The sequence below is a fragment of the Corvus moneduloides genome, chromosome 3, assembly GCF_009650955.1.
Source record: "Corvus moneduloides isolate bCorMon1 chromosome 3, bCorMon1.pri, whole genome shotgun sequence".
Taxonomy (NCBI): Eukaryota; Metazoa; Chordata; class Aves; order Passeriformes; family Corvidae; genus Corvus; species Corvus moneduloides.
Window position 1 is genome coordinate 47,485,617 of NC_045478.1, and position 27,587 is coordinate 47,513,203.

At 43.5% G+C, this 27,587-nt stretch overlaps 1 protein-coding gene across 2 annotated transcripts in view; it reads left to right on the plus strand.

The window, feature by feature from the left end:
* The window catches only part of SOBP (sine oculis binding protein homolog), a 113,185-nt gene that overhangs the window by 68,983 nt on the left and 16,615 nt on the right, over positions 1 to 27,587 (plus strand). The window lies entirely within an intron of this gene.

Sequence of the window (27,587 nt, forward strand, 5' to 3'; positions counted from 1 at the left end):
TGGATTTCATCAATTCCTTGCTCAGTTTGCCATCACAGTCTGAGGGCAGCTGGTACTACTGCATCAGTTGCACTGTGGCACACGCAGTGGTTCAACCAGATGACTGTGCAAAACCCGTAACAGCTGCCGGAGAACCCACTGTTGGTTTCAGGGACTTTGGATCAGGCACAGAGAGCTGTCAGAATGGTGGTTATGGCCCTGGAACAAAAATATGGAGAAAAGCAATTGTAGCAGTGAATTGATACTGATGTTCTTAAAACCTCAGTAATCTTGGCCACATGAAATTCAAGCTTTCTTGTGACTGAAATAACAGTGACGCTTAGGTCATATGGTAGATTAATCGCCTGTAGTGTTTCATTTTCAAAAACTAAATTGTCCATGAGCAATGGCAGAGTATTTTAAAAAGAAACTCCCCAAAACCCCACTGAAAACCTTGCGCTCTGTTTCTTTTCAAGTAAGGGTAACAAACCAGTAAAAATTATTCTAAAGGGCTTTTTGTCCTTAATTGCTGCCAGGCTGAATGAAGGGCTAAGTGGTGCTCGCCTTATATGCACATTCCTGTTGAAGTCCATGAGTGCTGTGTAAAAGCACTGAAAAAAGGCAGCACTCAGACCACGGACATATTTGCAGCCCTGGAGAGAGAGAGCCCTGACACCCAGCTCCAGCTGACCCTCCCTGCCTGCTGCCTGCCGGCACAGGTAGGTACCACGGGGCACTGGGTGCCTTGGCATCTGTGCCCTGATCGGCATCTCGCTGGAGTAACACAGGAGCAAACACAGAGCTGCAGCCTGCCAGCCACCCCGCGATAGGCTGTCCCCAGGAAATGATAGTCTCTGTGCCTGTCTGCACAGATCTTTTTATTGGTTTAGAACAAATGCAGCCACTGTCTTGCCTGGCACACAAGCTGTGTCCTTCTTGCCCTGCTTTTTAATGATATGTTTTTCTATCCCACAATGGAAGTGAAGGCCATTCCTCACATTGCGACAGCATGGACTGGAGCTGGGAGGTTTTCTGGGCTGCAAAAGACCTTCTAGGAAGTCTCGAGAGATTTCCTTGGTCTTTCAGGCCTTCTGCTCCCCTTCCCCTGTCCTGCACCGCTATGCTGCTAAAGTAATAAACCTTTATTTCTTAATTCATACCATGTTTAGGACTCCACAGCCTCTGATCCAAAGCCCAGTGAAATCAATAGTATCCCTCCTGTTAACTTGAGGTGGGCTCTGAACGGGCTACCTTATGTTCTGTAAACAAAGAAAGGTGAATGCCTGCTTTGAGACATCTTTCTCCTGCCTGACCAAAAACTGCAGTAGGCCAGCTAACAGCTAATTTGAAGTGTAGAAAACATGATCTTATTAATAATATCTAAGCTGAAGGCTGTCATCAGAGACCTGTTGTAGGAACTAATGGAAAACAAAGCACCGTTATAGCAAGTCTGAGGTAGTAGACTTTCTACTGGAAATAAGACCCAAACCTCACTCCTTCTACACCCAGGATTAGCGAGTGACCATGACCTGCAGCACTGAGGAGGCTGAGGCATTCCCCATGCCTCCCGCAGAGGTGGGCAGGGGAGTGCCAGCCACACTTGAGAGTGTCAAGGAAGGCAAGGCTCTGCCAGTTCCCAGCAACACATAAAATGCAAAGAATAAAATTCACAGGAGCATGAGGAATGGGCAGAAGGAAGGGAAGGAAGAGAATCTGTCATCTTCCTTCCCAGTACAAGCATTAAAATTTTGATTAATAAATCTGCACTTACTGATGACCTCTGAATAATTTCTCCAACCTTAATTTCTCCTTACTGCAATACTGTGTTGTATTACTCCAGTTTTACTCTTTACTTTCCTTATTTGACATGTTTACTGAAGTTATAATTTTCATATTAAACATGTTGTCACTGAAAAATTGATTTTTTTAATATTAAAAAAAAGCCCCACAATCTTTTTATTGACCACAAATTGAAACATGTAAAAAGGTAAGAAACTACTAGATGAAAATGCATTTGTTTATTAGCTGACTACTTCTTAATAATGATTTCAATAAATTTTAAAGTAAAAAACCCTGGAAAAAATTGTCATCCACTCCCCCACCCAAACCTCTATAAATCTGAAGGAAGAAAAAAAAAATCAGTTGAGAATTGTGGCTTAGCTTTTATGAAACTGGCATTCATAACCTGTGTTAGGCACAGCATCTCCAGCCAGGCAAAGGAGGGGATTGCCCCACTCTGCTCTGCTTTGGTGCGGCCACACCTCGAGTCCTGTGTGCAGTTTTGGGCACCACAATATAAGAAAGACATTAAACTATTAGAGAGTGTCAAAAGGAGAGCAACAAAAATGGTGAAGGGTCTTGAGGGGAAGCTGTATGAGGAGTGGCTGAGGGCACTTGGTCTGTTCAGCCTGGAAGAAACTGAGAGGAAACCTCATTGTAGTTACAATTTCCTTGTGAGGGAAAGAGGAGGGGCAGACACTGATCTCTTCCCTGTGGAGACCAGTGACAGGACCCAAGGGAATGCCTGAAGCTGTGTCAGGGGAGGATTAGTTTAGATATTAGGTTCCTCACCCAGAGGGTGGTTGGGCACTGGCTCCCCAGGGAAATGGTCCCAGCACCAGCCACTAGACAGAGTTCAAGGAGTGTTTGAACAAGGCTCTCTGGGACATGGTGTGTTTTCTGGAGTGGTCCTGTGCAGGACCTGAGTTGGACTTGATGTTCCTTGTGGGGCTCTTCCAACTCATCTTATTCTGTGATTCTGTGAAATAAAATTCAGACAGTTTTTATAGAATGTTAAAGAATAAAGACATATCATGTTCCAAAGGAAGTGAAGTGTGATAAGTTAAAATTCACTGGAATTCCTTCCATATAAATTGGAAATAAAATTTCCGAAGTCATCACTCAAAGCTATAAGTATTTTCTTCTTGGGGTCTGTGCAGGAGATGCAGATGACTCAACAGGGCCTATGGGATACCCTGGCAGCTACCTGGGGGAGCCATCCCTTGCAACGCATCTCACCACCACCATACCTGCAGGACAGGATCAGGCCATAAAACTGGCTTTGGTCCCCAGGGGCTCAAGTCCTTTTTCACCTCTGACCCTGACTCTAAGTCATGCAAGGTGTTAATTAGAATGGGTTTTATCAGGTCTCAACCGGAGCCTACATGAATGAGTGTGACTTTTTGTAATGGTGCAGTTGGCCTATGTCTCATCTTACTGCATGTGTTGTTTTCCACATTGAAAAGTGTTTGAAGGCTTTGATCCCTTGTAGAGCCAACATACAGCAGTAAGAGAGTAGGGTTTTGAAAATCAGGAGACTATACTCTTTTTATTTCTCAGAGTTAAGATCCAGCCGGTGGGAAGGAGGGCTGGGAAGAGCTTGGCCACCATTCAGCTGGACTTCAGGGAGGTTTGAGGGTGCTCTGAGATATTGTGTGACTCCATCTCACTGGGAATTCCTGGGACTGTGCAGGGCTTCCAGGAATGAATCCCAAGAAGGAAGATAAGTGCGACACAGTTGTCTGAAGAAGATCTGAATGCTAGGGGCACATATCTCACAGCTCACTGTCTATGGCAGACACTTTTTTTACATCTCAGCAGTGACATGTATTATGTTGCTTTTGGGATGGGAAGAAAAACCCAAAATATAAATCCTGCATTTTATTATAGAAGTTAATACCAACAATTACATAAAATCTAATGAATTTCAGTTCTCACTTAATTGCTTCTGAGTAGTTCACTTAACTTATTAAAAAGAAGCAAGGACATATTCATTTAAAAAGCAGCAGCAGCCTTGGCCTAGCATCTGCCTACATTCTCTTTTCAATTAATCAATTATAGTCCAATGGTGTGTAATTACACATTAAAAAAGTTATTGGATATCACAGCATGGCTGTCCCAGGGGGCTCATGAATACACTAATATAACACACCTGTAATGACCTGTTCTCATATCTGCAAATTGCTCCCATTTCTCTCTCTCTCTCTCTCGTTGCTAAATGAAGATGAGAGCAATTACCATTAACTTTTTGAGTCACATCTAGTCAATGAGAGAGAAAAAAGATCCCTACCAGCATTCATAATAAATCTGTCTGTTGCTACTCAGAATTTTAACTGTACCAGGCATCAGGCTGGAAGGCAGTAAATGTGCATCGGGATCGTAAAGGGTTGTGGGGATCCCAGGGTCATTCTGAGCGCATGCTACACCTGTAGACAAGAGAAACAGGCAAGCAGGAAGGTCTTGTCAGATCACATCCAGGAATAACTTGCCCGTCTTGGTTCAAATCAAACCAAACTCTGGAACTGATCCCTATGCAGTGGCTCTTAAGTCTTTGCATAGCAACTAAGCCGTGTTGCTGTTGTGTTGGTTTTTTTTCGAATGCGGGAAAGAACAAAATTTACTATGTAATGGCAGAAAGGCTTTGGTTGTGCGAGAGGATACAGGCACCAATGCTCTCTTATTAATGCATAACAAATGAAACCAAGGAGAGACTCTTAATCTGCATAATGGAGTCTGACAGAGTCTAAATTGGTGATTCAATCAACTAAAGGGTCCAAAAATGCTCCATGGAAGTGAGCTTTTTGATGGTTCCATAAGTCAAATGGGGGATGATATCTCTCAACATTTTTATAAATGTTGTCTTGCAGAGTGTGATTTTGATGTGCTGTTATCTCTCACCCTGGGAAGAAGTGTCTGTTTCCCTACAAGAAGTTTTCTTGTTCTTGCTTTCATTTGCAGACGGGGGTCTTTCAGGAGGGTATACATGCAGATAAATGCACATCAGTATTTTGAGCACAGCCTTTTGCTTGTAGTAATCTGAAATATTCCTATGCTGTACACCTTTCTAGCCCTAACAATTTCAGTGAAATCTTCATCACGCCCAAGGTTGCTTCCCTGTTTAAAATCCATGCACATCTCCTTGTGCTTGATGTCTTTCAGGATAACAGGATAATCCTGTGGGATTCAGGTGATCAGATGTTGTTCTCAGTTGCATTCACAGTAAGGTGATGGGTGTTGCAGTCTGAGCTTCAGCTAGGTCTACATTTCACTCTGGTTTTCACCAGTGCCACGTTTCTTCCCAGTTCCACAGCACCCTTTGGTTTAGGACATGGTTCCATTCACATGCCTGGCTGTCGCATCTCAGTATTTGGCACCTGGGCTGGACTCTCTCTCTAGGTCCCATGGTTAACAGAGGAGGGCAAGCACTTGTAGAGTGGGATTTACTCAAAATAATTAGGTGTTGATTTAGGATCAGTTAAACCAATGTTTAGGCATGCCTGTATCCACTCATTAGCTAGATAAATACTTTCCATATGACACCTACATTGGAGGTACTACAGTCATTGCCTGAACCGCATATTCCTGCGGTAGTCCAAAGTCAAGCTTGCAGGTAGAGCCATTCAATTCAAGCAGAGGGACTGCTTGTGTGCTTGAAGTTAGGTATCTGCTAACTTCCTGTTTAGATGTCTGGTCTCCAGCTTTGAAATGGGGATGCTGGTATTTAATTGCCTTTGCATGCAATTTGAGTTTGATCTTAAGATGTTAGAAGTGCAAAATATTATCTATTATTTAATGTTGTGTTGTACTCCAAATAGTGAACAACTGCATCCTTGGTATGTGCAAAGTTCATTTATTACGAATTGTTACCTGACACAGGAGGAAACAGGTTCCAAGATTTACTTACAGGTATTTTAAAACAATTTGACTGCCCAGACATAGTAACTGAAGTAAGCAGAGCTGTGTGTGGATCCCACAAAGTGATCAAAGTGTGCATGTGCACAATGTTCTCAAATTCTGCTCAATGCACAGCTTTGTTTATGCTTGGGACCAAAATTAAATTTTGTGCCTTTTTTTTTAACCAGTGCCTGAATAATCAGCTAAAAATGTTTTAAACAGAGAAAGGAACACAGTTATAGTCTAGAGCTTTAATATACAATGCAATATTCAATTTTACAGGCTGGTTAAATATTGGATTAAATTATTGGTTAAAATACCTGTCAGTTGCCTCTCCAGCTGTGTATTTTCTGTGTGTCTGTTGGGGAGGAGGGTAATAATTCAGTCAGTTTCAAAAATTTGTTTTTAGCTGTCTTCTCCAAAAGAAGCTGTAACTCTTTGCATGTCACTTTCCTAATTGAGCTATAAACTCTATATTGTACTAATACGTTTTATTGTGAGGAATAAACATACTTCTTCTAGACAGGCAGAGGAATAGTTGACCACCTGTGGCCTGTCCCAAATGAACATTACTGCATGTGACACTGAAATTAATGTCTCTTTAGTCAAGATGTGAAACAGTTATTTTCTGAGAGCTTCCCTTCTGAGAGGGAAGGTAACACATCCTAACACATTTCTGCTTCATAACAGCACAGATTCCTGACTGCCAAGGGAAAAAACACTCGGTGTTCACCTGGCTACTGCCCCTCTCTCTCTGTCTTTGGGATTCAAAGAGCAGCTTCATTTGTTAAAAACATTAAGCAAAGGACCAGGTTCTGGCCTGAGCTAGGGATGCCTTTTCATCACTCTGGCAATAGAAAGAAGCCTCAGAAGTTGGCACGCATGAAATGTACTTAGGTGGCCCCTTTCAGCTGCTAGAGTGGTGTAAAGGAGTCTCAAAGTGGATGAGAATCTGTCCCAAATGTAGGTTTATGTAATGCTGGAAGATAGTTCTAGGACACTGTGCCAGTATCGTGTTACCAGGCCATAGGGGCCAAAGGATGCTGGAAACTGAAATATTAAAGAGCTAAGAGATTGACTCCACAGATAGAAATGGTAAATGCTTCTCTTATCAGTTATTTTTCACTTTGTATTAATAAATCTCTGGGATGGTATTTAATGTAAAATCACTGGATCCTTCAGGATCCTTCAGGATCCAGTCTCTTCCTTAAACTGGAAGCATCTAGTGCCATGAGCAAAGCAAGCTGGTGAGATTCTCAGGTGTGCTTGCACCTGCAGCATACAGGAGCGTGTGCCCAGGGAGGAATGGGGTCCTCGGCAGGGATGGGCACACCCTTACAGACACAGGGGTTGCACAGGGCCTGGAAAATGTGCTCAGTTTTATCTTATGCGTATCCTATTTCTTCCTTTCTGAGAGATTGCAGGGGACTGTGTTGAGCAAGCGCTGCTCTCCCTAGTGGGTATGCTCGCTGTATTGCCACAGGGCTCTGGCAATTGCCACTGCGCTGTGTTCCTTCTTTGTCACCACATCATGCACATTTAATGAGGGGTTATAGCTCATGTGCTTGCACAGTTCAGCAGTCCATCTTTAGGCTCCTTTTTCCTCCAGCACAAACAAGGGCTGAAACTCTCCCCAGAAGAAAGGCATGGCCAAGGACCAGACGAGTGCACGCTGTCCAAAGTTCACATGAGATTAGCTCAAGATCACTGCGGTCAGTAAAAGGAAAGGCTGCTGTTGTACTCCTTGCATAAATGGAGATGTTTGTCCGTATTGGCTATCAAAATCCTTCTGTTGGGATCTTGCTGAAGTCTCAGCTGCCCTAAGTCACCACACAGCTGCAGTGACCTCTGTGTGATGGCTTTTCTCTCTAATGCCACCCTGGTGAGATGTGTTCCTTTGGTATCTCTGAACTGCTGGTGGGGGCTGAGAAGACCACAGCAGCCTGCCTGGGAGAGCCGCAGTACCTTGCTCATGCATTTGGAAAGCATGTTGTGCTTGTCTCCATGGAATTTACTACAATCCCACCACTGTTTGCCTCCAGTTCAGCTGTCTCAGTGTGAGTTCTGGGAAAAGCCCCTATGTAGAGGAGTTTGACCCAATTTCCCCCCTGTGCTGTTAGAAAAACCTGCTGAAAACAAATGTGATTAACACAGTAGAGAAAATAGTTCAGCTGTAAAATCGTGCATGGCATGGGGAGCACACTTTTTATTTTCAGAGTGCCTTTTTGAGTGGCAGAGTGACAGCACATGGATATCATGATGCACTGACACAGCAGGAGGTACCACATCCCTGGTGTGCAAAGCCCTCGTCCTGCACCAAAATCCATCCGGGTGACTGCAGATACTCAAGGCAGAGGGATGAGGTGCTGTGGGCATGGGGACATCCCAGTGTTCTCAGGGTTCGAAAACTGCGAAGATGGCAAATCAAAAATAGCCTGGACTTTGTTGATCCTTCAGGAACTCCATGTAGCTCTGTCTTAAAAGAGGGGTTTGGAAAGTGCCTGGGTTGTTGCTCTTGGAGGAAACCAGTAGTATTTAGACTTCACATTTTATGTTTTCTCACTGCTATGTGTTTCCTGGGTGGGATTTGCTCCTTTTCAGAGGTGTAAACACAGTGCCCAAATCAGTTCTGGGAGGAGCTTGACTTAAGGCAGATCACCCTGAATTTGAGACAGGTGCTTCATCTGAATATATATATATATAGTGAAAACCTAGAAATGGAAAGGGTCAATTAGTCCCTCCGGACGGTGCTTTAATTCTAAAGCACATCTGTAACACCCCATAGGCTGACACAAGGGGAAGAGAAAATCACTCACTTTTCTGTAAATGAAGAAACAATGATTATCATGATCTGATCTGAGAGAAACCACTCTGCAGTCTCCGTAGTATGTGCTGCCTTTTAGACGACCTCACTCTTCAGTGAAGGCATTGGGGGCATTTTGAAGCTGTGAGCATGCCCTTTCCTGTGAGGTTGACAGAGAAAGAGAACAAGTGAGAGGAGAAGAGAGAGAAAAGGGCACAGCCTTTTGGTGAGGACAGGGAAGTGATTTCAGGTGTTTGTGACACCACATGAACCTTGTGTGCTTAGCATCTTCCTAAGCGTGATATACCCTGGGGGGTGGAGGAAATTGTAACAGGTAGAGATGTGGTGGAAGGAGTGAGAACTACCTGCAGATGTGGCATCTAAATAAATCCGAAGACAACACAACTATTTTTAGGAGAAGTGCAAACAGTGATAGATGCCACGGGGCTGCTGTCACTAAAATTCGTCTATAAGCAACATATTCATATTTAAACAAGTCAGCTTTGCACATTGAAATGAGCAAACACTGTCTCCATGCTTGTTTGTTTGTTGTGCAGAAGTCATCAGCTTTCACTCCTTATCCCCTCACCGTGGTGGTGATGCAGAGCCATGCTGATGGATCATCTGTCTAGCTTATCTGCAAGGCCACAAAACATTTATATCTTTTATGGCATGATAGGCTGTTCTCATGCAGCAGTGGAAAACAGAAATTTGGGACTGCCCTTGCAAAAGTACCATCTCCTGCACAACACTGCCATTCTGGTAAGATCACTTGGCACAGTTTGTACAGCTAAGTACATCCACTGTGAAACCTAACACCGGGATGCACATGAATAAAATCGCACAAAATCAAGAGAGGAGCAAGCATCAGAGAAGCTTTTGAACGCAGGGGGCAAACCAGCAAGGATGGAGGTTCTGCAGCTTCTCTCCTGCTTAGAGGGGGCCTCTGTCACCTCTGGTATAAGGCCTCCAGCTCACACCAGCATTACACTTGGCCAATTATCTTATTTAGGTATCTCATATATATTTAGGTCTTGGAAAAGGTCAACCACAGGGCTTGTCTGGGCAGGGGTTTTTGAAGCTGTAGAACTGGAAGCTTTTCTTCTAGCATCATTAGAAAATAATTGCTTGTGAATGTCCAGGGATTTGAATCTACATGTTGGGGCTCTGAAAAGGAGGGCAGGAAGGTTTAAAACATTATTGAAACAGCTATTGCTGATGTTACACTCGCTGCAGACGCCGAGCAGGGAACAGGTGGAGCTCATCAGTGGGCATGGCTGCTGCCCCTCACGTGCCTTGGTACCCTTGCACTGGGAGTCCTTCTCCTGGGCTGCTGCTCTTGTGACTGTCTCCAGCACAAACAGCTCTGCTGTCCAAGGTTCATGCAAGCTGGTACATTTTTACTGAAAGTGCAGCGAGGCAGGGATTGTCCCTGTCAGCTGTTTTCAAACAGCTGTTTTCACCTAAGTATACCTGCTATTCTTCCATTTAAAATTATTTTTGACCTTTGTTTTTGATTTCCTGCTACTTGCAATTTTTTTTTAAGCCTCTCTTCCCCTTCTGAATATCTCTCTTTCTCCATTACTTTGTTTCTTTCAGTTTAACTATCTTTTTCCTCAGTTTCATGATAAATCCCCACTCATTCCTGTAGTCTTTGGCTTGTAAGTGCTGTTAGCTGTGGAAAGTCCCCTTCCCTAAATGTTGTAAGGCCCAGATGTTACTAAATGTGAGCTTTACCATCTAAAAGCCTGTCACAGTTACCTGCCACAGCTCACAGCTTGATTTCTCAGTATGACCAAACTAGGCGGGTCTCGGAATGCAAGCCCTGAGTGTCTTGCAAGGAAGATTGCCTCAATGCATGGTATTAGATCAGTCCTTAATGAGGTGCCTGTTCTTTCCTCAACTCTGTTCCAGATATTCCCTGTGACCCTGGCCAAGTCACTTTATCTCTCTTTGTCTCTGCTTCCATTCATAAAATGGACATAATTGCACTTCTGAAACTCATGTGGAATTGCAGCGATGAATTCCTCCTGCTTGCTTTGCCTTTACCTCATCCCTTTTGTCTGCACAATTGTCAGAGGGGATAAAACACCACCAAATCAGGGTTAGCCATAGTTAGCACAAAGCCCCAAACAGCTGGCCCGGCCACTCGCAGTATCCCAATAGCACTGACAGCAGAGAGCCAGATTTGTTACCATTTGCACTGCAGCCTTGTGCGCTTTGAGGAGCTTCCTGTGCTCTCTCTGAATAGTGAAAAGAGACGTTTCCAAGGCAGGGTGCTCAGGAGTGCACAGTGGTTGTTGCAGGACAAAGGGATAAAATGGCTTCCTTTGAGGGCTTGCTCCACAGGATCCTTAGCAGAAACCATGGGGCCTTGGAAGAACCAGAAGGAGAGGGAGGGAGGCAGGGTGAATGCTCCATTTGTAAAACCCATCTTGGATTTTCATCCCTGTTGTCCAGCCTCTTTCCCTTACCCTCCCCCATTTAGTTCTGTGACAGTAATAAAATAAAGGAATGCAAGCTAAAGGCATCCTTAGGGCTCTCATTGTTAGTAAGTAATCCTAGTAATCCTAACAGCACTTTCTCTCATAGCCCTGTCTCTGAATGCTAATATCATTTAATTATTGTGAGGTTGCAAATGAAGGTGCCCACACACAAATTCAATATGGAATGCAAGTTAAACACACACCAAAGGCAAGTGGTGTGGTTTTGGTTTGTCATCTGAGAGCACCACCTGAGTCAGGAGCAGAGAACCAGCCCTTTGTACACATAGCTTGCTCTGAAATCTACACTTCACAAGATAGCAGCAAGTGACATAAAACATCTGTTTTTAAAATACAACTGGGAATGTAGTTTTGAAGTATTCTCTCCATCTCAGGCAAGGAACACAAGGGAGGTGTGACTTTTGGTAGACAGATACGTATCTCCAAAAGAAGGCACTGCGTACAATACAGTTCACATACATAACATATGTCAAAAGGCCTTCCGTGACAATCCAAACTAAGAAGAAAACCCAGCCTGCAACCAGTTTAAATATGTTGGCCAAGTCAACTAAGAAGATCTGCAAGCTTGGGCTTCAGTAGCTGGGGGCAAATTGTCTGCCTACCAGGTAATTACTGGTGGAGGGGCGGGGGTGGTGTTCAATTTTTGGTTATCTCCTAGCATTGCATTTTTCAGTTCCAGTCAGTCAGCCTTGCATTTTGAGGTGAGCAGCACAGTGCCAGGGAGGCATCCTGCCTTGCTGTGCGGTCTGGACACATTTATCACGTTCTCCTACTCTCCCAACCTGTAAAGAGTCCTTCTTTGAATACTGTGCACTGCTCACCATGCAAGCAGCTCATTATCCCAGGCATTTCAAGACTAATTTATAGGACATTTGGCTAATTTGCATAAGCCATCCAGTACACAGAACATGTCTCCACAATAAAGTAATATGCCAAAATCAGGATTTATGTGAAAACATGAATATGGGGGAGGGACAGGAAGGGACACACACAACAACATTTTAAAGAAGCTGTTGTTAGCACCAATCTCTAAATGAATACCCCTGACAAAAAGTCACAGAACCCTGACTCTCCACCTACTGTATGTGAAGCTCCCATATAATTTTCTGCTTTGAATCTTGCTCATCTTTTTATTAAGTAAGATGGGGTTTGATCCTTAAAACAGCCTTGAAATATGAATACTTGGTGCTGTTGGCTTTGTCTAAAAATGAAACAAAATCCCCCAAACTGAATCCAGATTGAGGGCTGCACATTCAGGTATCGCTGTGAGGAGCCTCGCGCATCCGCTGCTCTGATTATTACCTTGACACTAGAACAGGAGGACCTGTAATCCTTGAAACAGCTGACATCTGAAGCACTGATTCTTCCTGTGCTTTGAGTTAGTCACTCCTTGATCTCTGTGCCTGGCATGCAAGCCTAGCTTTCACTGAAACCTGACCTCGTGGTCCCTTCTTCTGCAGCCCTGTTTGTCTTCTGCCATTCAGAAAGGTGCAGCTTCTGTCCTCAGGACCCTGAATTAGAGCTGCATGGGTCAAAGGAACAAACAGGAGACTTGTCATTATTGGATCCAATGCCTGCCCTTGATTTAGGTGTCCTTACATTGGTGGTTTTTTTTAATAACAATTTCAAAATAAGAAGATTGCAAGGTATTTTTTAAGCAAACCTTTCCTCTCCGAGGTGACACTGGCTTTCCGTGATCTCTAATGCATGTCTGCTTCACCTACAGTGCAGATGTTTTTGCTCCCTTCCTCGCAAAGCCAGCCTGAGGTTTGAAAGTCAAGTTGGTTTCTTTCTTCTCTCCCTAATATGTCTTCTGCCATTATGAGGCCTCTGAAGAGCACATTAAGTCCATATTTACCCCTGTGCAATCTAATTAACTTCCAGAATAACTGTGCAGGTGTAACAGAGATCTCAGTTTGAAGGCAGCTTTGCTCCACTTATTATAATTGAAGGAACTGTTTGGCCAGCAGCATTTCTATTAGTAGTAATGCTATTTGAAAAGGAAATAACTTAGTTTTGGACTGAATTTGTAGGAATACCAGCTAGAATTGCATAAGTGGATGCATATATATCTGCTTACTTGCAAATAGAGGCTAACTGGAGCTGGAAATCATACCTATAATAAACATGTAATCCTGATGCCATTGCTACAAATTCATTTCCCACAGCAGAGCTATGGTTTCAAGCACCTATTTCAGTGCTGTGTTGTTTTGGAGGTTTGAACAGTGTTGGTTATTCATTTCGGTGCATCACGTGTAGTTCCAGTTAGGTGAAACCTGCTGGGTATTTTATGTCTTGTTCAGCTTGAACTAGAAGCAAATAGAAGGAAATAATGTGTTGAGGAAGACAAGAATTCTAGATAAAGAATTTTTTTTTCCTGCTCTAGAGTCTGTTACTCTGTTACATGTGTTATTCTGGGCTTTGAGATTAGTATTTCTTAATCAGGCTGTACTACAGGTTACATGGAACTGGCAGCATTATCTTGAACATAATTATTATGTTCAATAGGAAAAATCTATGCAGTTTTTCATTTCACTGTCTTCCAACTTGAATCAGTTTTTACTGTTCTGAGATGTAAGAAGCACATTTTTTTTCTCTGAGGATTTGCAGTTTCTCTTAGTGTTTTGATTGCTTGTGAATAGTTTGATAAAAATCCCCAGTGACGTACAGCATCTAGGTTGGATTTGGTTTTTGACTGATCCCTAATAGCTGAAGTTACTGTATACAACAAAAACATTTGTAATGCTGTCAGACAGGAACAATCTCTCTTCTGCAACTTCACTCAAATTTGTTATGTGTATAGCTCCGTGAAGTTCACTAGATGTAAATACAGATTAATTATTTAAAAAGTAATAGGAATGAATGAGCTTCCAAACATGTAGTGTTTAATTATTTAAAACCTGTAATGGAATTTCAGCGCTCGTGCATACCTCAGATCTCTCACTGTGCTTGGACAAGTGCCTGAGGTTAACTGGCATGTCCCCACCTCTTAGTCACATCGCCTCCTATAGCACAGGGTGATAAATGTGCCTGGTACATGTGGAGAACAGCCAATATTCTCAGTCATGTCTAATAGTAAATACACTATACTTAACTCCATCTTCCTTTCCCCCGCTACTGTGTTGCATCCTGCAATCAGCCATTCCATATAACATTCCATATAACAAGCTATGTACGTGTGCGCAGTTGTACTGAGCCACGGAAAACTAAACCTAAAGTCAGAGTGTGAGCAAAGCCCCGCTTGATTCCTGATCCCAAAGGGTGGAAAGAGTCCCACAGGGATGCTGCACTTTGTTTGTTTGATGGTGGTGGATCAAGGCACTGGCTCTGTGTGAGTGACTGTACTGGATGTTGTACACATGTGTGAGAGGACCTGATTCCCATTTCAAAACCCTCATGCTCCAAGTAGGTTAGTCAGATATGGGGAAGTCTTCTCCCAGCTTTAAATGGAGGATCAAAGATACATACTAAAAATAAAGAACATACAAGCCTCCCAGCTTTAGAGACTTGCTTGGTCTCCCTTCATTCCTTTGACAATGGATGGACAGAGAGTTCTGCTGGGAACAGTTCAGAGCCTTAGGTTCCTGCCATGATATACCCTCCCGAGATGCCTACCTCTGTTCACAGACCTGATCTGGGCAATCAAAGTTAATATCTAAAATTGTGCTATTTGGATTATTTCACTGCCTACCCTTCCCCTTGGCCAAAGTTGCTCAGCAGTTTTGTCTTTGCAGAGAACGACTAATGCCTATCTGTAAGTCCTATCTCAGTGCTGTAGCTATGTAACCTTCCTTCTCCTACTGCTCTGGATGAGGAGCACTTGACCCAGGATGGGTGTTAAAATAAATGTAAAGGAAAGCTCTTTAAAGAAAAGCAAACACTTCAGTTGCTTTGAACAAATGCACAGTTAGGAGTCTTTGTGTGTGATGGCTGTGGGTCTTCGTTTGCCAGCCAGATCTCAGCTGGTCTGATGAGGAATATTTCGAGTGCTGCTCTACCCTGTGAAATTGTTGTTAGAAGTAGTTTCGTGGGAAGACCTAGGGAAGAAAAAAGGCTGGAGAAAGCAAGACAGAGTGAGTCCTCTTTGAGGAGGAATCTAAAGAGCAAAGCATTCCTGAGAGCTTTGCAGGTTGATGGTTTAAATACATTGATTTCTTTTGTCCTGGTGTGCTGCTTCCACACAGATGCTTTGCCGTGCATGTCAAGCAAGGAGAGAATCATCTGCATGGTCTTGTAAGTATGAAAGGCTCTGGCATGATGCATTTACATAATAGAATCTGTGCAGTCGCAGCGTGCATCCTGCAGCCAGGCAAGGAAGGAGTGCCATCTACAGTAACACAATGCATTGCTAAAGGGTCCTCTGCGATTGTGTTCTTTACTGAATAGTGCACCTGATGCCTTCTGCTGTAATATACCCTCCTTGGTGAGAAATTGATCGTTTGTGCCAAATTCAACTCTCAGTTACATGATTCAGATTGAAAAAACAACACTGGCTTCAGTGGAGTTATCCCAGATTGATCCCAGGATTACTAAGAATAGATTTGATTTATAAATAGCTTGGTGTCAGGTACGTTCTAGTGCTAAACATTTCCTAAACAGAGGAATAAGTAAGACCTTTTCATCTGAATAGGAAAGACCATTTTTTCACTTCCACCCTTACTTAGAAAGGAAGAGGTGTAGATCAGCAAGGAAGAAAACATATTTTGCATTTCTGGAGAACCAGCAAAGGTTTTGGGCCTGAGAAAAGCATCATAGTGGGCAAGCAGGGTGTGTGAAGGGCTTGCCCTTGCTCCCTCAGGTGTTGCACGTAAATAAAGCTGGTTGCTGCCCATCACCCTCACAGCCCTTGGCTCTTGTCAAAGGAAGCCTGGCTTCTCTGCAGGAATGTTCTTAGTAAAACAAGAGAGGCATTAGCAGAAGAAGACAAGGAAGTTTTCACACACATTAGTTCACCATATGTTTGGCTCTAGGCTGCAGTTTCAGACCTTTATAACTCCTCATTTATTATTTTCAAGGTTAAGATCCTGAAAAACCATGGTTTCAGATAGCTAGGGACCATAATATTAATGGTAATTCCGACCTACCAGAGACAGAGTTATCTTTTTTCTTTTTTTTTCTTCTCTCCTCGTTTTGTTCCCCCTCTTCTGGGTTTGCTCCTCTCCTCTCCTCTCCTCTCCTCTCCTCTCCTCTCCTCTCCTCTCCTCTCCTCTCCTCTCCTCTCCTCTCCTCTCCTCTCCTCTCCTCTCCTCTCCTCTCCTCTCCTCTCCTCTCCTCTCCTCTCCTCTCCTCTCCTCTCCTCTCCTCTCCTCTCCTCTCCTCTCCTCTCCTCTCCTCTCCTCTCCTCTCCTCTCCTCTCCTCTCCTCTCCTCTCCTCTCCTCTCCTCTCCTCTCCTCTCCTCTCCTCTCCTCTCCTCTCCTCTCTCCCCTCCCCTCCCCGTTTGAAGTCCCTGTCTCTCCTATTCCCTGGCCATTATTTCAGTCTTCCCTGCTGCATATGGGAGTGACCAAGAGTGAGCCTAAGAGTTGCTCAGAATAAGCCTCTCTCCACTGGTGATTTTGTGCTAATAGGAGGGGGAAGGGGAGCTGGGTCTGTACCAATGGGCTCTGGGTTTCAGCCAGGATCAGTGCCTTGCAGCAAGAGAAAATAGAGGATTCAGAATGTTTCCTCTGTGTGCGGCAGAGCAATTTCCCTTACTTGGCTTCGTCTTCTCCAGCCCCCAACTCCAGAGGAAATGGGAAAATGAATTCCACTCTCCGTGCCCAATCTGCAAGAGATGTGACATGTCTCAGTCCTGGGCTGAAACTGATGTGACACATGTTTCCCTGATCCAGGCAGATTTTGGATCTGGCCCAGGGCTGTTCTAATCAAATGTGGTTTCCAGAGAGAGGGCTTTTTAAATTGAACATACTCTGGGACGCAGGGTGGTGTGTACCATTACCAGCAGCGAAACCAGCAGTTCTCAAAGTCACACACATTCAAATCTCAAACAGCTTTGACTCCCTTCAGAGTTCTGTAGACTAAAACCCAGCAACACCTCTCTTTGGAAGTTTTGTGGGATTTTTTCATCCATTTTTACTAATGGTCAAGTAAATCTTTCCCTAATCAAGTCAATCTTTCCTTAACATTATTTTTTCAAGTCAGCAGATGATGCAGTCCCTCTAGGATTTTTATGTGTTTGGGAAAGGTGGTGAAACATGCAGGGAATCTGCCTCAGGTAGACTGTGAGACCCAGCCAGTTCTGCTGCAGCCCATGCTGCGGCCATGTATATGTTAGAGCACCCAGTGTAGTGGGTCCTGGCCTGTAAAAATTATTGCGTGATAAAGATTAACATGTAATAATAAAAATTGAAGATCCCTGAGCTATGTGGATAGGGGAAAACAAACACATACACACACACATACACACACATATATATTTTTTTTCAAAGCATCCAAAGACTTGAATTCTGTACACTTCTTGCTTGTACAAGCATAAATCAGAAGATGCAGCACACCAGTCTGAGAGAGTTATGCCACTGTAAAACGGCAATAGGTGTGAGGGAGAAATTTGACTTGGAACCCTTCATTACAGGTAAATAAAGATTTCCCAAGGTTTCAGATTGCATTTCTGCTTCCTATTCTATGGACTAATGAAATTTCAAATCTGGATGACACTACTATTCTCTAGACCCAGTAATACTACATTTAACTCTGAGTGATTTAATGACCATTCAGTGGTGATTTTGGTTTCAGGTGAAGTGGTATTGGCCTCCAGCAATGCCTTAGGCTAAAAGCATTATATGTTAGCAAAAAACATTAACCTGCCCCTCAAACCTCCTCATTATTACACTTATAGTTGTGTCAACCAATCTGTGAGCAACTGGAGTCATAACAGAGGGAGTTTTATTGTTATTTTTATATTCTCTTGAATATTAAAAAGAAAATATACTGGGAAAAAATACATATAAGATATTACTAGATATAAATTCTAGACAGATGAGTAATTTTCCACCTCACGTCTGCCATACTATCAGAATAAAGTTTTGATCAGGAAACAAGAAGAGTGAACATGTTTATTCAGATACTGAATAAAGAAGTGAATTAATTAGAGAATGTAAATCTTCATCTGAAGTCATCTGCAGACTTGGTCGCATGAGATTCCTAAAGGCGGAGATTTCTCATTTGGAAAGATTTTGGTCAATCAGTGAGATACTGATTGAGCCTAGTAAAGTGCCCCTTTCATTTTTACCCTTAAGCTTTTCATTGCTTAGCAGCATCTATATTTCTCAAAAGAATTTGATAGAAGAATTTGCAATGTCAGTTGCTCCCTTTCTTTTCTCCGTTGCTGGAGCTGGATGCAGGGAATGCTGCAATGCCTAGTGCATACAGGCTCTTCCTCACTGCACTTGTTGGCAGCTGCTCTGCAGAAGAAACCTTCTGTGACTGATGTTTAGTCCAGTTCTTGAAGGGAGCAGGATCTCTGCAGTCCCTGTGTAGGAGTGAGGAGTCCCTGGCATGACCGAAGTGCTGGCCCTGTTGTCTGTCCTATGAACAGTTCTCTGCCTGGGCACTGGTGGGACTCTGCAGCTTGGCCATCCCAAGGATGAAGAAGCTGCTCTGCTGCCTCCTGTAGCTGAACATGTGGAAATGTAGATTATGCAGAAAGTTCTCCAAGGACATGCAAGTAAATGTCCTCCTGAGGAAAGAAATGCATTTCCACTCTCTGAGGAAGAGGAAGGAGGGTATTTCCTACTGCAACCTTCCCCTGCTTGCCCCAAAGAGACAACAGGGCCTGGACACTCTGAGGAAGTATTTCTAAGCCCCAGAAATGTTTTTCCAGATGCTAGCTTTGATTTCTTTCTTATGACTTCCTGAATGTTCAAAGCCAACATTTCTTGTCCTGTTCTCAAGCTGTTTGCAGTGCTTCCCACTGCTGATACTTTGCACAGCTTTAGTGACAGCAGTTTGATGAAGTTCATTTGTGTTGTCTTTAGGAAAAAGTGAAGCTCTTGCTGGGGCACTAACAGCTTAAGGATCATAAAGCAAAGCCTCCTGTTGTGGAAAGGCACAGGCTGTAGCTCACCAAGACTCCCAGCTTCACCTGCTCGATGTAGTTCTTGTCTCTGGCTGCTGAGTTGTTTCCCAGATCATTTCAGGACCAGCGGATTTGGGGAATGCACATCATGAGAAGTGTTGGCCTGCAAATCAAGTGTTGAACATCAAGATGACCAGTGCCTACATAATCCAAATCAAACTGCTTGACTGACCAGCAATACATTTGAGCTACTGCTCTGCCAAGCTGGCTTCTCACACTGCCACCCATGAGCTAAGGGCCATAAGTAGCGTGGTGGAGACACTCAGTTGACTCCACAGATCCCCCAAATTATGCTTGCCAGGAAGATGGCTACAGATGCAGTTGAATGGTCTCCTGTCAGACTAGGTTAAGCCTGGAAGGGGAACTGCTTCTTGGCCTTTCTGTGTGATGAGGCTTGATGAGACTCAGGAGTTGAGTGTGGGACTTGATGGCTTGAGCTCTGGTTTACTCTGCCCCACAGACTCTTTCATGACACACTTATGCTCAAAGGTCAATGCACTTGGTGTGGGATGAGGTTTCCCAGGCATGGGAAACCCATGGCATGCCCTTTTGGAAAGGGCATTCAGACTGAGGTGTTCTTTATATGCTTCTGAAATGTGAGTCTTTGTGAGACAGACTGTCTGACCTACTGAGGGCATTTAACCCCCAGCTCTCCCTCCTGCTCTTACCCTCCTTTTATCTTCTGCATCACATTAATTTTATTTAGGACTTCTGCAGTGGTGGACTTAGCCAGTACTGAAACAGCCATGCAGACATGCCTTTTAATCAGCTCTTGTACAGCACTCCTGTAAAACCCTTACATTAAAGATTTTAGATTTAAATGCTGTTATTGTCATTCTGTGTTATTTTAGCCAGGAACATTTCTGGGGAGAAGAACTTCCTTTTTGGCAAGCCCCACCTCACACTACATTCATTTTCCCTGAAGTTTCGCCCACCATATTTTGGGCTTCACCAGTGGTTTTAGATCCAAAGTTCCTCCCATGATTTCAAAGCCTCAGACTGAAGCTGAAAACATGGAGCTCAGCTGTTTACATACAAAATCAAATATGTAGCCACTCGGATGAAACAAGACCCAACCCGGATTTCCACCGGGCATTAGCATAACTCACATTTTTTCTTTTTGACTGGGAACATTAAAAAGCCCCCCAACACAAAGGAGCCCAAGGCCTTTGAAAAGACTATGCTTTAAATACCACAGTTGACAACTGCAATGATTCAAAAAATGAAATCAATTTATCATTAGCCATTAATTACCAAATAACTCTATTTTCTCCTTATGCTTCATGTGGCTTAGACTTTTGCATAATTAGGATGAAAAATGGAGACAGAGTGAGTCTTGCATTTAAATGACATAAAGTCAGTATTCACTCAGAAAACTTGTGAAGACTTTTGAAAGGACAATGCATTTAGGAGGGTAACATCAGGGAAAGAAAAAACAATCAGGGAGGCAAGCTTTGGTATCTTTTGAACAGAGAGAAACTTGTCACAGGACAGTTTTAAGTTGTAGGCAACTGCAGTGTTCTGTTTTGTCAACTGTTTTTACACAAAGCTCCAAACATTGTAAAAATCTGTTTTCCTTCACACCTAGCATCGCTATGAGCTATATTGTAACCACATTCACAGTGTGTTAGAGCCTGCCTCGGGGTTCCTTCGCAGCAGGTTTCAGCTGGAATGATTCTTTTTGTTTTTTATAATAATCACTCCATTCAAATGGAACAATCAGTATAAAAAAATTATCACAAGCCATCTTGGATAGAAAAATCTTGCCACAATAAACATGCTGAATGTTTTACAATAAGACATCAAAAATGGTGATCGAGGCTGGATAACTGCTTAGAGCCACACTTCGGATTATGCCTGTTACAGTATTGTTTGACATTTGGTTGTGAAAGAGCATCAGTTCCCAGTCATGACAGCTGAGGCAGGGACTTAGTCATAGTTGTCTTCAAAGAAGATGCTGTGAACTGCCCTCCCCCTTCAGGGACAGTCTGCTTGCCTGCCGGGGACCCCCAGACAAAGCCCCCAGCCCCATGGGCCAGCACGCAGCGGCTGCAGTGCTGGACGTGCAGACCCCTGCACACCCTGCTCAGGCAGTGGCTGTGCCCCAGGCTACCCAGTCAGTCTCAGGAGGAAGCCTGAGCATGGGCATTTTGGAGGAGGATCAAGTAGGGAAATGTGGGACACGTTGGTGAGCGGCAGCGACTTGTGCGGCTTCTGGCAAGGCTGCACCCACTCTATCTCTTGGCGCTGGGTGCTGGCAGCTGAATACCTTTTGTGATAACTCAATTAGCTGTGAAAAAAGCACAAGAGCATTTGGATATTATGCTGATTATTGCTTACCTCTCAAATGAGTTTGTCATTTTCCATCATCTCTGGGTGGAAAATATTCCCCCCCTGTTCCTCACTCTGACCCCATTGTTCTGAGAATGGCCGTGTCCTTCTGCAGATCTTCACCTGCCCACCTTCCCAATTGGCATGGCAGTGTGTCTACCTTGCTCTTCTTCATATTTGTCTTTTTCTGAGTCAGGAAATGCTAAAAGGGAACTTTAATGCCTTGGAACAATCTTTATGTCAAACAAATCCGTGTGTGTGCTAAGAACTGTGCCCCGTGGGGGCTTTGATTCCTGAGGCGCTGTTCTGCAGGGGGGAGTTACCCTCAGAAGGTGAGCAGAAGAAGAGGTGAAAAGTGGTACAGACCCAAATTGATGTTTGCAGGAGGTCTCAGTCTGACCCAGAGCCTTACTGGCGCCACAGCTTCTCTGTGCTTGCAAGTGTTGGATACATTAACACTTGAGGTACAGCTCTTGCCCCAAAGTTTCTCTCTTCTTGATCAGGCAACACACTGCAGAAGCAGGGCCATTTGTGGGATTAGCATTGCAGTTGGGATCTATGAGGGGATTACCTTGTAGGTGACCTGCTCTGAAGAGAAGCCTTGTCGATGGATAAATGGAGAAAAGAAGGGAGGGTGCAGACAGCCACATTGCCCAATAATCTTGGAGAGCTGTCAAGGACAGTGGAGAGAGGTTTCACACTCCTTTAGAGATAGTTAGGCATACAGTCCTGCAGGACACACAGATCTAGGTTTCTTTCCTTCTGATAGACTGAATTTTCCCCTAGTGTCCTGCCAGGAGTGCTCACAGCCTTGTGAGGTGGCCTGGGTGTCAAGGTGCCTTGGTGTCCGTGCTGCAGTGGCGGCTGGGTGTTCTGCAAAGGGTCTGACTGAGCTGTGTGTTACAACGCTAGTTGTGACTCATTTGGCTCTATACTAGAAACCTCTGTATGTGTGTTTCAAGCCACTTCCTAATTTCTAGATTTTTGCTGTGTCCAGTGTTTGGCAGACTTCAAAAAACTTGAGCCCTTGCTGTAAAACATGTGGCTGGTGTGTTGGATTCTCACTTGGCTGCAGGGCAGGAGGGTGAGCAGGGGAGAGGCGTTGTTCCTCACCTTGTGGCTTTTGGGGTGGCAGCCTCTGCCCCCATGGCTCGCACATTCTGGCTGGGTGGCAGTACTGGAAACTTCAGGGAACTTCCCAGACCTTTCCAGGACCAGTCTGGGCTAAAAGGAAAGGCAACCAGAGCCAGAAAAGGATATAGGAAATGTGCAGTGGTGTTCGTGAAGCCAGAACATATGCCTGAATGTATATAAAGAGACAGCAGTTGGATACCACAGTGAGAAAAGGAAGTAGGAACCACTCAGCAAAGTCGAATACATGGATTTTATGCCAAGAAGCGAGGCTTTTATAATCTTCAGCATCTGTTCAACATCTTTGATAAAAGCCTGGTCCTCAGATGTGATTCAGCCCTCTCTCGTGCAAGGTGTCCCCCAGTGGTGCTCTCCTGAGCAAGGAGAGGGGCTTTGTCAGCCACCCTCTGGTTCTGGAGAAGCTGAAAATGGCACATTTTTGCCCTAGTGACCACCTTCTGTCCTCTTGCTAAGCTTTACCATGGAGCTGATACTAGTCCAAAGTACTGTGTAAGAGGCACAGGCTCTCTTTCATCGCAGCAGGGTTTTTTCCATTGCTCCTTGTTCCTGGTTTCTCTCAGGCTGATGTAAATACCTCTGCAAACAGGTTTTGCCAAGTGTATTTCTTAATGAAGTAGTGTCTGATACTAGATTATTCTTCAAAGGTTAGTGGTGGACTGCACCAATGTGTGAACTTTGTGCCTGCATTTGACAGCAAATTGATTTAAGTATTAATTACCTGGTGCCCAAAGCCCGAGTGCAGCCCTTTTAGGCACAGCAGGATCCTGTGTTGTGCCTGCAAGGCAGCCTCGTAGCCATGTCTGGATTCCACTTTGGATGATTCTATCAAAATAAAGATATGGATGCCAACAGGAATGGCTTTATTTCCCCTCTTTGTATTAGAGACATCTGAGTGTTACAGGATCCCTCAGTCCCAGCTTCCTTGGTGTTCCCGTATCGGGCATGAGCTGTGTTTCTGCTGATGCAGTGTCTTCTGAGTTGTCTCCTGGTGTAGATTGTTGTGTGTTTCACAGGAAAGCGGATAAATGATACCAAGTCACTGAGCTTATAAGTAGCACACTGGCAACCCGCCACTAAAATATAAATACATTAAATGTACTGAAGGAATGTTCATTCTGTTATTTAGCCTTGGCTATGCCCCAGTTAGGTAAATTTAATCTTCTTGAGGGTTGTTGCGTTACAGCTGAATGAGATAGGCCATTATCTTATTACTGATCTTTATGTCATTCAGGATTCATGTTCTGGCATTCATGGTGTGAAGTGTGCTTGCCCCAGAGCAGTCCCTGGAAGTGTTTTCCAAGGTAGATGAAGGTGCATAGGGGATCAGTTAGCATCTTGCAAGTTTTGACCCTCTATCTCAGAAGTGTTCACGCTTATTGTCAGTGATACCACTGCTGGTCCAACGTCCTGTTGGAAGAAATGTACAAAATGGTGGCTTTGCCTGTGTTTGTTGGGAATGTCTGTAACTCAGACTCACAGCATTTATTTTCTTCCTGGGTATTTTTTCCGCAGTTCCTTCCAAAATCCCTGTCCATGCCTCTGCTGCTGTTGAGGTTGGGAACAAAGCTCTTGATGACTCCAGGGTGAGCAGGGGCCAGTGTTAAGCAACAGACCCAAAGCTGATGGATTGCATTAAAGAGGAGTCTCTTCATTGTTTTCCACTGGTGCCGGGTCAGGCCCTCCAAATGTGATCCTACAACATTAATGCTTGTGACTAATCCCACTGAAACCCAGGGAGCTGCTCCCATGTGTAAGCACTGCAAAATCCAATGTGCAGCATTAACAAGCACTGTGCAACAGTTTAGCTCTTCTCTCGGTTGTACAATGAAGGGAAGGGATGAGGCAGGAAAAGGGAACGACAAGGAACACATGAGCAGAGAATCCTGAGCTGGTTGTGAAGAACAGTCATGTTCTGTACAGAATGCAAGTACTTAAAAAAATAAGACATCAGCTGTGTGTTTTACAGAGAAGAAAATGTTATTTTATTGAATGGAAAGATAGATATGTTTCACCTATCACATCTGAACTAATCAGTGTAGGCTTTTAGAAGAAATCTGTAATTACTCCGAGCATGTCATTAGTTAGATATAAAATGAATGATATTGCTCCATTTTATTACCTCTAGTGATATAGCCATTTATATCAGAAATTCATTGACCTCATCTTAAATGATCAATTCTGTAAGACAGACTTGATTCATTAATTCTTAAGTGACATTTTTTTTCTCCTCCAGTAATTTCCTCGTTGTTGTAGAGACCGTTTTTCTGCCTTTTAGTATGGTATTGTGAGGCATCACATTACCTGCATATGAGTCCCACATTTTTATTCATTTTATCTTAACTAAGCAGCACAGACAGATTGCTTATGTAAAAAAAGAAAGGAAGGAAGAAAAAAACAGAAGAAAATTATGAAATACATGATTGTGGAAGATGGACATTTTTCATTTTTGATGTTGTATCTTCAACACTTTGAGATATTGTATGAAATCAATGAGATAATTATTGAATATTTGGTCTATGCAATATATTCAGAGGAACAGATTTGCTGGCTTTAATTTCTGTGGTTTTAATTAATTTCATCCAGTGATAAAATATACAGAAGGGTCTGTGATCAATATGTGAGTGAGGCAGGCGTACTTCAGAGTTTCTCGTTCCTCAGTGAATTATTGAAAACAGGAGAAATCAGTAGAGAATTTGTAAGCAGGATTTCTAAATATTTTACCAAGGAAGAGAAAATATTTGTTTAGCCAGGAGAGACATAGGGGCCCACTGGAGATAAACAAATCAATACAGCAATGATACAGTGAAGTGCTTCACTGAATTTTTCAAATGCTAACTAATAAAATTAAATTATTAGAAAAGATGCCACAATTTTTTGTGGGGCTGTATTTTTCTTTCAGTCCCTTTAATTAAGGTCATGGATGGGGCTCTTCCTAGAAACATAAGGGGACTGCATTTAGTCTCATATTTCTCAGGCACTTTGGCAGCGGGCTTACAAGGTGGTTTACTTCCTTGTCCCAAAGGAAAAGCAAGTCTTCACTGCAGCTGCATCTGAAGTCCTGCTCCATCCTTTACTGCAGGCGCCTCTGAGGCCAGTCTCCTCCTTGTCTTTCCACTGCAAATAGATGGTGATGGGCCAGGGTGGGCTTCATCCTGCCCCAGCCTGCCTCAGGAGCTGTCTGGGAGCTCCTAGTACCTCTTTGTGCAGCTCCTGGGGTACATGTGGAGACCCTCTGCATCTTTGCCAGCCCTTGGGGCAAGAGCATGCTCTGCAAGCAGCAGGAGGAGTGTGCTGGCATACATCCCAATTCCATACATGCAAAATAGATAGCATTTTGTGGCTACAGCAGTGAGCTCTTGCTCAGAAATGACTTAAAGGTAAATTCAGCAGCTCCACTGAGTTAAATAGTATCTCATTACCTCGTGGTGTAGACTCACAAATTTCCCTTTTGTCTGCTTCGAAAACAATGGCAAACCAGAAAATTTCAGGAGGTTGATTATAGGATATTTCCATCATGTGTGCTGACTTGCCAGGTGGGTGGCAAAACCCATACCCATGCCAAATACGCAGGATGGTTCAGTGCCCACTGCTGTGTGTTTGCACTGTTTGCAGCACAAGCTCCAGGGCTGTCTGTGATGGCCACTGAGCCTTCCTGTGGGGAGCAGACGGAGAGCTGATACCTGGTAAAATCCAGGAGCTGTTGGAAGTGGGTTTGCCCCCTCTTTGCCCTGCTTTCTGCACTCCCGCTTTCCCATCTGCCCCACACTTGGGGGGGAAGCATGCACCATGGCAGTGCAGACATTTATCTCAACAGTTCTGTGCATTTGACAGCCTTTTTGTCCACATCTTTTAGGGTGTGACACTGTCACTGTGTGTTCAATGCAGGGCTGGACTTGTTTGCACTGGGAAATTTCCTTTCTTGCAATGGGGCATCATGCTGGAAATACACCCGTGCCGATGCCACATGCACCAAGCAGCACCAGCGCCCCCTCTGCTTTATCTCACAGGGCACATTGTCTGTATGGCCAAGCTAAAAATCTGGGTCCTGCATTCCCAAACTTCAGGGGTGACCTAGTAGTTGCTACTTCTCAGTTGGTTATTTAGCTTGATTTAAATGTTGGGATAAAAGAGAGGGAGTGTGTGCATGTGTGAGTGTGTGAATAGGGAGGGGAGCAGGAGGGAAGTAAACAGCAACCTGACGGGATAGCCAAAAGCTTGAGGAGTTAAATGGGCTAATAGCCATAGCATATAGTGTGTGTATGTGTATATATACATTAAAGATATATTACTGAAAAATCAAGAATGGCACCACTGTTTATATTAAAGGAAAGCTGACAGTTAAATGAGATGGGTAATCAGATGCCCAGCATATGTTGTTTTGAATTGTTTATATGGCCAATAGTTATTAAAATTAATTATCCTTTTAATGCAGTCTTTTCACAATCATAGTCTTCTTTGGGGTTTTTAGTGTATTTTTTTCCTTTGTACAAAAGATATAGTCATTTCAAAACAAGCTAATATGGGCTATTTGGAAAAGGCAGAACAAACAATACCAGGATATATTCTGACATGGTCATAGGCTCAACATGCTGATAGAAAGCACCAAAAATCTCTGTCAGTGAAGTATTTTGAGAACTAATGTAAATGACAAAAACGGGGGGGGGGGGGAGAGGGGGGGTTTGTGTGTGTAAAATTCTGTCAAAAAAGTGAGGCACTGAAAAATCTGACATCTGTTTATCTGTTTATAGCTATGGCAAGATTACTCATATTAATTCTTGTTTAAAATGCCATATGAAGGAAAGGCATTTGTGCAAACAAGAGTCATATTTGAATTGTAGATCATGTCTTCACCATCTGTGAGAGCTGTTGGTGTTGCAAAATTAATGTGTTAATGAAATCACAATAATTTCTCTGAAGTAATGGATTCTGAAGCCTAGAATGACTATTTTTTGAACTTTGGTGTCTAGTGGTTTACAACTGGGAAAACCTTTCACAGCTTAATTAGTTCTGCAGCCTTATTTTAAAAAAAAATTGGCTATGCCTTCACCACACCAATAGCAACACAGAAAA